The sequence below is a fragment of the Trichosurus vulpecula genome, chromosome 1 (assembly GCF_011100635.1).
Source record: "Trichosurus vulpecula isolate mTriVul1 chromosome 1, mTriVul1.pri, whole genome shotgun sequence".
Lineage (NCBI taxonomy): Eukaryota > Metazoa > Chordata > Mammalia > Diprotodontia > Phalangeridae > Trichosurus > Trichosurus vulpecula.
The window spans coordinates 345,768,939-345,780,047 of NC_050573.1; the positions used below are offsets into that span (position 1 = coordinate 345,768,939).

The 11,109-nt window shown below is 37.2% G+C and overlaps 1 protein-coding gene across 1 annotated transcript in view; it reads left to right on the plus strand.

The window, feature by feature from the left end:
• SEMA5A (semaphorin 5A) overlaps positions 1-11,109 on the plus strand; it is a 464,624-nt gene that overhangs the window by 266,822 nt on the left and 186,693 nt on the right. The gene's annotated exons all lie outside the window — the stretch shown is intronic.

Sequence of the window (11,109 nt, forward strand, 5' to 3'; positions counted from 1 at the left end):
TACACAATGAAAAGCCTCAGAATAAGCATGTCTTACCTCATTCCCCTTCATTAGACTATCAGAACTGCTTCAGGAACATATCGTGTGCCCAGTTTTATCCATAGATCTCTCTCTTTGTTTTTTTTTTAAAGGATACTCTTTCAAACGTAAATCTTCAGTCTGGTAAGCAGACCATCAATTGCACTGTCAACAGACTTTGAAAAAGGTCTCAAATAAAAACAAACTTAAAGTTATCTCTTTTGACTCCATTGGCATAAATGTACAAAGGAAATACATTTTGTTGCAAAAAATGTAATTTATATTGAAAGCAGAAAGGCCCAGAAATGCATATTAATGACAGATATTTCAACAATAAAGTTTCATTTGAAATTTGAGAAGCCTAATGGGGCAGTTGGAGAGCACTTGTCTAAGTAATGAGTAATCAAATGTAAATCTAAAGTTACCTCTGAATCACTAAGGTGTCATAAATTTAAACTGAGCTTAGGTTGAATCATATTTTTTGGAAGAAAATTACTATAGCAGAGAAAGCAGAAGTCTCCAGAATTTCTTAGGAATTTAAGCACAGAATACTTAAGTCAATTAATTATTGATGACAAATATTTCACATAAACCTTGACCTCATCATCACCATTAATTTAATTCAATTCAATTCACATTCATATGTCAGACACTGTGCCAAGTGCTGGAAATACAAATAGGAGAAAGACAGTCCCTGCCCTCATGGAGCTTATAATAGAATGGGGAAAGACAAAAAGGAAAGTGAGTTGGTGTGGGAATGAGATATTGATCAGAATTGAAACCAAGCAGAGCAGCTGCCGATGAAAAATAGAGTTACTTGAAAAGTTGAGAAAGTTCTAGGCCCTTTATAAAGGGAGGCTTTTGGAAAAGTTTACTACTCTATGCCCTCCAATCAGAGGGGAGAGACAATTGAGGGAATTGAAAAGGTGTTGACTATCAAAAACTGAGTCAAGCTACATAGTGATGAGATTTCAGGTGAATATCCCAGGGGAAGCAAAATGTTCTGTGGAGTCAAAATCAATCGTTATATCAGATGGCATTTGTATTGTAATTTAAAGGTTGCAAAATGCTTCTCATACATTATCTTATTTCAGCCTCACAACTCAGAGAAGTTATGTGACTTGAAAGAATAAATAATTTTAAAAAGCATTTATTTAAAAATTACTATGTAAAATGTCAATTACTATGTACTATGTGCCCAGCATAGTTCTAATCACTAGGGATACAAATAGAAAAAACAAAACAGTTCTTTCTGTCAAGGAGCTCATCATCTAATTGGGAGAGACAATATATAAAAGAAGGTTTGGCTTCAGAGTCTGTAGGTTCTAAGGAAACAGTGGCAGGGGCCATGATGAGGTCCAGGCATCCTTAGTGTACGTAAGTAGGTAAGATTGTTGAGGTTTAGGGGTGCTGGGACTCTGAAATAGTGACGTGCAGATCCTGCCTCGAATGAATTTGACCCAAGCCTTCTTTTAGCCAAAGATAAGGTTTATTAGAACACCAAGAGATGGTGGGCATATTGTAAAAATCTGCCATATTGGCCAGACTCCTAAGGAATCTGTGCATTGGCCAGACTCTTAAGGAATCTCAGCAATTTAATGGCGGGAAAGATGGACCTTATATACAGAAAGGCTGTTGGAATGATCTAGGAGTGGCCAAGTAGTCTGGGAGGACTGGGAGGTAACAGAGAAGGGCCCAGAACACCAGGGACCTGGACCACATGGCCAAGGGAGATTGGGGTCTAGACAAGATCAAGAATGGGAAGTTTCTGGGGACAATCTGGACGTAACAGACAATGAAGGGCTGGGCTAGGTTAAGGGTAGCAGAGAATTGGGAGATTGGTTGTAGCCTACAATGAAAGGCCAGTTAACTGGGATAGGTCGATGCCTCAGGTGAACACCAGAGACTTGACCAATTGGGAAGATTCAAGGAGAGTTCGGGGGAAAGTTCAAGGGAGAATTTCCAGAGCCTGTAAACAAGTGGGACCCAAATTCTTTTGGGGCAAAGGGTGAAGGTCTCGGCTTGGGCCCTAACCCTGTCAAGATGACAGTGCCCAATCTAGAGGTCTCAGTGGCAGGCCTGCTCTTGCCATAGGTGGTGCAGCCAGAAACTGCCTCATGGTAGTATTTGAATCTGGGTCTTCCTTACTCCAAATTCAATTCCATCCATTATTTTTTCTAATTCCCTACATAATCCTCACCTCTTATCCATTCAGTTCTTTGAACAATAAATTAACATGTGAAGTCATTATGAATGAATTCTGAAACCTTTGATTTTTGTCTGTAGGCTTATAATAATAATAGCTTTTGAGTTTTAATTTTCTACTAGAAACCATCCCAAATAGCCATCGGAGAAATGCAGATTTATGGAGGCATAATTTCTTGAGAATGCCATGGATTTGGGTGCTAATTATTAGAAGTATTGCTATAAGCAATTATAAAATATATAATTTTAAAATAATCAATTCAGAAAAGAAAATATGGCATTTGCATTTTAGAGATAAACAGTCTTGCTAATAGAGGTCTTTGGTTTAGTGCTGGTGACATTGAACTTGATACCTGATATACTGCAGAGGTCAAAGGAATTGTTAGCATTGAAGGGAGGTAAATATGTTCAACCTGTTCTGTGCATTCTAGGGACCTGAAATTTTAAAAGGGCAAAAATTGTGAGTATGATAGTGAATGGTCTCTGCTTGGAGCTACAGGAAAGGGAAAGTTGTGTTCTGCAAATAGACTTACTGCAGAAATGTGCATTTAAAGCAGTGGGAGAGGAAAGGATAGAAAGGTAGTTGTAAATAGGGAAAGCAGTTCTGATCTATGGACTGAACACAGAGACCGAACTGAAATGCTTCTGTGGGAAGAAGATTCTATAGGGAAGCATTTTTCTTTAAAGTCAGTAAAATCAGAAGACACAATATTCTTTACAATAAATAATTCACAATATACAAAATGATACTTTAGTCATGTTTCTTACATGGCTCCTTTCTTCTGAAATATTAAAAGCACCTTGGAAACAGCCACAATTTGTGTCAAATTCCCTTGAGTTATAGAGATGAAAAATGTTATCTCCACATTTCATACATGGAGAAGTTAAGGAGCAGAAAGTTAAATAGACACAGTAAATCAAGCACACTGGGTCATGGGAGTCACTGGGGGAACAAGCATTCATTGTTTGACTGTTCAAACTCCTCTCCCAAGGGCTGTCACTTTTTCTTGTAAAAAATAAATATCCTTTCAGCCTCCCACCCCGCTACCAAAAAACTATACTTAAGCCCCCTTATACTTATGCACCTACTATGTGGCCATTATATGTAGTATAGCATAATGCATTTGCTGTTAGGCAAAGCTAGGTTTATATCCTATCTCTGAAACTTATCAGTCCTGTGACCACAAGCAAATCACTTAACTTCTCTGACTCTAACACCTAAGTTCTAGAAGGGTTGTGAGGGGGGAATGACGAAATCACAGAGCCTTGCTATAATGGCATATGGGCTCAGAATCATTCATGGTAGGGATATGAGGAACCACGTCAGGGACTTTATAGTATGGTTTGAGAGAAAACACACACAACCACCACCCACCCGATATATTCTCATGCAAGACAAAACAACATATTTACATATTACCTTATGATATAGAAATAATAATAATGAACTCTTATATTGTACTTTTCAGCTTACATAGTATTATCCTCACAAAAACTATATGAAGTAGGTTGTGTGTTATTATCCCCTTTTGACAGATGAACAAACTAAGGCTCAGATAAGTTAATTGATTTGCACAGGGCCAGATAGCTAGTAATATTAAAGGTAGGACATGATCCTCAGTCATTTATCCAGCACATGGATATTCAGTGTGAAGAAGTTCATAGAAGTGATGTCACTGAGGCCTCGACTTGAGCTTGGCCTTGAAAAATGGAATCTGGAAAAACCAAGGGCCGAACTAGGAAAAAAGGGTAGAAGTTATCTAAAGTTAGATTTCAGGTTTATAATGGCTTTCCAGAAATTGGATGGATGGTGTTAGGACTAATGAGCCCCCATCTTTGGAGGTCTTCAAGTAGAAGCAGCATAATTATTGAGAGAGGGCACAAAACCAAGAGATTTTGTTTAGAATAAATAAAACTTATTTCTTAGATTCCATAAAATTAAGTTATTTTATACAGGGGGAAATAGGAAGAAGGGCATAAATCCTAAACTAAGATTTATAGTATGCTTCTGAGTCCTGAACAGACTAGTTTAAACATAATCAAAGGAGCAAATTGAGGAAGAGGAGGGAAAAGGCTACATAATGAGGCTGATTTAGCAAAGATTTTTAGGTCATAAAGAATTTAGTTTCGTTATAATGGAAAACAGTGAGCCATTCAATGGTTTTGAGTGGATGAGTGATATAGAGGGAGCCTTTCAGTGGTTTTGAGGTGGCAAATAATATGATGAGAATAGATTAGGAAGATAAATGGATAATTTGAGGAGGTAGAGAATCTATAATCAGATAGTTTAAGAAGGGCTGGATGTGAATGACTCTCAATAGATGAATAGACAGAACTTGGTGACCAAATAGAGCTAGAAGGGACCTTAAAATCACCTAGCTCAATTCCCCATAAAGGAAAAAAAGTGAACGCTAAAGTTATTAATTAGTTTGCCCAAGTTCACAAAGGTTTTAAGTAGTAGAGCCAGCATATGAATTTAGATATTTTAGGTTCTATGTCTTAGCCAAAATCCAGGTTCACTGAAGTGTATATTATGGGGAAGTCTAGTTAGGAGTGACAAAATCCGTGGTAATTTTTAGCAGCTTCTTATAATTATTTATTACTCTTTTATCACAAACCAACTACAAAAATGTGACAAAATCAAAGCCATACTTGGTATATTAAATATATTAAGCAATCTACCAACCTACAAGTATTTATTTTAAGTCTGCTACACACCAGACTCTGTGCTGGGTTTTGGGGCCACAAAGACAAAAAGAGCTCTTAACCACAAAGACCTTATGTTCTCTCAGGAGAGAATGCATTTAAGACAACCTATCTACCATCTATCTATCTATCATCTAGGTATCATAGAGAAAGAGATCATCTTCACATATGCATATAGCATATACATTTATGAACAGAATATACATATATGTATACATATATATAAATACAAATTCAGATTATTTAGAGGAGAAGGTTGCACTAGCAGCTCAGAGGATCCAGGAAAGTAATGGCATCTTAAATATCACAAAGTAAAATTGACTTCTACTATGATATATGCCGGCATGGATAAAATGAAATGCCCCTGGAATCTTGACCCTTTTTATTGACATCAGCTCAGATTCTTTAAATATTATGAAATACTTGGAAAGCTACACTCATCATTTCCACTGCTGTGAACATAGCATTAGATGATGATCATAATAACTCACATTTATGGATCGCTTTAAATTTTACGAAGTGCTCAGTGTGGAAGTTTTTTGTTTTTTTAAATAATATTAAAAAGCACTAGACAAATGTTAGCTATTGTTCACTTCTGGATTCCTCTCCAAAGTGACAGTTATTAGGTTTCAGGACTGGAAGTAATGAAATGAAATATAATATCAGCCATAAGGGCACAGAGAAATGGGTTTATTCATAAGCTCTGCTATGACTTTTAAACTTTGGCTAACCTATCTGAACCTCATTGTTCTCATCCATAAAAGAGAAACCATATTTTCAGCTTCTACCATGTTCATTGGATTTTTAGGGTGTGAATGAATCATATTAATCAAAGTTTTTAGCTCTCCAGGGAAATATGTCATGAAAGACAGTTATGACTACTTTCTTTATTATTATTATGATTAAAATGGAAGTAGCAAAAATCTGCCAGGGAAGTCTCTTCTTAGGAACCTTCTCTGATTTATTATCTCAGAAGTTTTGCTAATTGAGAACTAAAACATCACCTACAGATGATGTTTCTTAAGCCCATCCAAGGCAAATTGAGAGAGTTTCTGGAGGCAAATGACTGACAGTTGCTTATTGAAAACTACAGAAGCATATGTAATTTAAACTATACTTGATGTTTGTAAAAGGCTGTTTCTAAACTTAGGGAGCATAAAGATCTTCCTTCCTTCATTCCTCCATTTATCCAGTCAATCAAAACAGAGCCCATATCAGGGTGCTGGGGGTGCAATAGGGTTTAGATATGGTACATTCCTTGCTCTCAAGAAGTTTATAGTCTTATTGAATGACACATGTTCAGATAATTGAACTTCACAGTAACTTTGTAAAAAAAGGAAAAACCAAGTGCTATATAAAGGCTGATGGAAAAGATTTGAGAATAATATGAAGGGAAAATTCATAGAGGAAATAACCATTCAACTGGGCATAAGGTGGTAGGTATAAATTTTAAAAGCAGAGAGGAAGTAGAGAGATAAGACATGGGACTATAAGTAAATATTCTGGTGCCTAGAATAAGAAAGAAGATTTGGAGGGACCAGGGGGCCAGCTATATTTATTAGAAGAGAGCAGGACTGGCCTGGTTCTGGTGCAGAAAACTACCTAAAATATAGGAAGTTCTCTTGATCTTCTTTCCTCTACTTTGTGCCATGTGTGACTTTCCAGTGAGCCTGAATGGGTGTAACCATGCTAGGAGATGGGTGGCCATCACCCCAGGCATTCCAGCCTATGTACTTGCAACAAGATGATGACCCTCAATTCCCTTTTGCTCCTTATTTTCTTTAATCTTGGTATGCTGCAAGAATATGCAGGGACTGAGCAGATAAGGGGAGGGCTTGGCTATCTGGTGGGACAAGGAGATCACTGAATATATCTCCTAGGTTCACAGTTGATTGCATCTTGTCTTTCAAGTTCCTTGAGGGCAAAGCCCTTGTTTGTATTTATTTTTATTCCCAGTATTTAGTGCAGTGCTTGTCTCATTGAGCGTAATAAATGCTTATTGACTTACTGACTATACAACTACAAGTATAAGTGCCAAAGGACCTATGGCAAAAGGGAGGATAGGCACCTCAGTTTAAGACCCCAAATCCTCAGTTCTCTTGGGTTCCCATTCCCGAACCCCAGACTCACTTGATGACACCCTTCATTTTGTAGACATGGTTTGCTTCCTTTTCCAAATACTGAAGCTTTTGAAGATACCTAGATGCTATTCCATAAAGCTTCCCTACCTTGGCTATAGGGAGTTGCTTGACCAAAAAGAATAGTTTTTATTACAGAAAGCTACAACTTTCCTAGAGTTTGCTGGGATTTAAATCAAAGAGTGCTCTATAATGATAATAGTTTTTACACCTCAAAAGGCTCTCCTCCCAGGGCCAGTTTCCTTCAAAGGGCATCCCAGTTAAGTCTAGGGGATTACAGTGAATGGGGCTATAAACTTTCTGAGGAATCTTCTGGAGAGGTACCTATTCTATAGATGTAAATGACTATTGTAATTTAAGTCTGCTGAAGCTTTTCCTCCAAATATCTTTGATGTAAGACATGTATGTAAATGGATTTTCAAAAAAAAAGTTCCTCTTCTACTGAGAATTGTAGAAAATAATTTAAAATCATTCAGAGAAAAATAAATTAAATCTAAAGGGAGGAAGCCCCACCCACAGGAGACAACAATTAGTGAAAAGAAAATGACCCTGCTTATGCTGCCCTGGCTGTTCTGCCAATTGAGGGAGCTGGATCAGTGGTCTCTGATCTTTTGCTGGATGAAAAAGTGACCTCTCTATATTTCAATAGATTGCAAAAATCCCTGATTTCATTGCCCTAGTTCTGGCTCTGGTAGAACCCTATGATAAATATTTTGGGGTTTGAAGAATATGTAGTTTGGCTAGACCATGAAGTACAAGGAGAAGAATAATACGAGAAAAAGCTGAAGAGGAGCTGGTGATTCCTCATTGTGTCATCCCATTTCTGAGCCCTCAGAGTATATGCTAAGTAATCAAATATTTAAGTCTTTCTACTCAGTATTAACATAAGGTGGTGTTATGGAAAAGGCAAATATAGTTAAGAAAAGATTCCCCTTCTTTACAATATTTTCCTCAAAAAGAACATTACTATATATGGCTAAAATAGATAATCTTATTCTGTAACTGGTATTTCCTTGAAGAGATATGTAAATGTCACTGGGTTAAGCTCAATATGAGAAGGTAATTTGCACTGCTTCAGAAAAGTTCAAATGCTTTATGGGCAGCAGCTTTCATATGCTTCTGCTTTGATAATAAAATCTCTAGTAATTAATGTGGATGCTCAGAAATCATTCTACAGTTTTACCTTCTGAAAGGAAAAGAAAAATGTCCTTTACTGCTCAGTGTTCACTAAGATTAATGACAAGTTCTTTGCTCTCCTTACATAATTCTGTAATTATTTTTTGGGGATTATGTCATTGTTTACCTGAATAAACAAAAAAAACCAATATAGTTCAGAGTTTTAAAAGAATCTGAGTTTGAACTCAGCTCAGACACTAACTATGTGACCTTGGACAAAGTCATAACCTCTGTCTGCCTCAGTTCCCTGATCTGTAAAAATGGAGATATTAATAGCACCCACCCTGTTGCTGTGAGGATAAAATGAGATGACTTTTATAAAGTCCTTTGCAAACCTTAAAGAATTATATAAATTCTCGGCAATATTGTTACTATTATATTGAGTTGTTTCTTCCCTTTACAATATTTGCAAGTCTTTATGCTCAGTGGTTTGTGTTTCCTTCTTTCAGTTATAAAATATAAGTACCTCTAAGAGGATCTCCAAGATCAGTCAGCAAACATTTATTAGGCACTTGCTATATTTGCACAAGGTATTAAGTCCTAGGGATAAAAAGAAAGGTAAAAAGAAAATGATACCTTCTCTCAGGGAGCTTGTATTCTCATGGGGAGAAAATAGATAAATAAATAGTTAGCTATACCATGTATATAGACTAAATGGATGGGTAACCACTGTTTTGTTTAGTTGTTTCAGTTGTACCCTTTTGGGGTTTTCTCGGCAAAGATAGTGGAGAGGTTTGCCATTTCACGGGTGAGGAAATTGAGGCAAACAAGGTTAAATGGTTTGCCCTGGGTCACACAGCTAATAGGTGTCTAAGGCCAGATTTGAATTTACAAAGATGAGCCTTCCTGACTCCAGGCCCAGCACTCTATCAGTTGTGCCACCTAGCTGCCCTACCATGGGGGTAAGACTTATCTAGTACTGGGGAGAATCAAGAAAAACCACTTGTCAAAGGTGATGTTTGAGTTGAATCTTATAGGAAGGCAGAGATTCCAGTAAGGGGTGGTAAAAAGGGAAAGGATTCCAGTCATGACAGACAGACAATTCAAAGGCACAGAGATGAGAGACTGAGTGTTACTTTATGAGGATTAGCAAGCAGTCCGGTATGACTAAAGTACAGAGCACATGGAGGGAAGTGGTATCTTTGTTGTTGTTCAGGTACTTCAGTCATGTCCAACTCTTCATGAACTCATTTGGGGTTTTCTTGACAAAGATACTGGAGTAGTTTGCTATTTCTGTCTCCAGCTCATTTTACAGATGAGGATACTGAGGCAAACAAGGTTAAGTGACTTGCCCAGCTAGTTAATTGACTCACATGGCTATTGTCTGAGTCTGGATTTCAACTCGGGTCTTCCTAACTCCAGCTTTCTATCTACTAAGCCACCTAGCTGCCCTTCATGGTATATTTACAAAAAGTTGAAAAGTAGGAAGGGGTTAGATGTGGAAGAGCTTTAAAGTGACAAACAAAGGCTTTTATACTTCATACTAGAATTTAAAGGAGGTTATCAGAGTTTATTCAGTAGAGGAGTGACATCAATATGAGATAAGAGATCAGTATGGAGGCTACTGTAGTACTCCGGTTGGAATGAAATGAGGGACTGGACTAAGGTATTGACTGTGAGTGAGGAGGAAGGCAAGGAAATGAGCATTTATATAGTGCCTATTATGTGTAAGAAACTTGGCTAAGCACTATTAAAAATATTTTCTCATTTGATTCTCTCAACAATCCTGCAAGAGAGATCAAGTGACTTGCCCTGCCTCAAACAGTTATTAAGTGTCTGGCCAGATTTGACCTCAGGTCTTCCTTAACTATAGGTTTAGTCCTCTATCACATTGATTTCCTTTAAGGAAAAGGGAAAGTATCAAAGAAGATTTATCATCAGATAGGAAATGGATATTTACAGCCTAGAATTACTCTGAAGTTGGGAACTTGGATGACTGGCAGATTGGTGGTACCCTGGAAAGAAATAGGGAAGTTGACAAGAGAGGTAGGTTTGGAGGGAAGGTGGTTAAGGAAGGGTGCTATGTTTTGGATCTTTTGAGTTTGAGATGCCCAACTGATTCAAAGAGGAAAGTCTAATACTGTGTTTTCATTGCCTGTACTTTGGGAACCACCAAGGTGCCTTCTTACAATTTGAGAAGTTCAAGGAAACCATACTTCCAAACCACTTGCTTTGAATATCAGTTCCTTGTTTCCAGGAATTAGAACACAACTCTGAAAAAATAAAAAGGTGAATTATTCTCTTTCTCATTCTTTCAGGAGGAGAACATTTTTGTTTTAAATGAACATTTTAAGAGTGAAAAAGTGCTTAGTATGGATTTTGTGAAAACATCTCAACTCAAACCAAGTGCGACTAGACAAAATATAAATTTTACCATTGGGGATGAGAAAGTAATTTAAACTCCATGCTTATGCACGGTAACTTTCAGAAAGACACTGGTAACTTTGCCAAATATGTGAGATTTTTTTTGTAATTTAGCTACGATAAATCTAAAGCAAGTAATTTCCCTTTAGAACCTTGAATTGCCTCCTTACTAGAACGATTTTCAGTCAATGGATTTGCAGTTAGATTTAAGTCATAGGGCTAGATGAGAGCCCTGGAAAAGGCACCCAGAGGAATACACTAATTGAGCCATTGTTTTAAATGTAATACAGTTTTAATTCACAGGAAGCACTAGTGGCAAATTTCTTATAAGCTACCAGCTTATGATTTACTGCACTTGAGGAAACATTTGAGTTTTGTTTAGTGTTATAATAGTGGTCCCCGTCAAAGTGTTCTTGTTTCCCTGCCTATCTCTTATGTGGCAAGTACCTATTGAAGCAGTCAGTCTGGTAATGTTAGTATAAACTTTGTTAGGTTTTGTTAT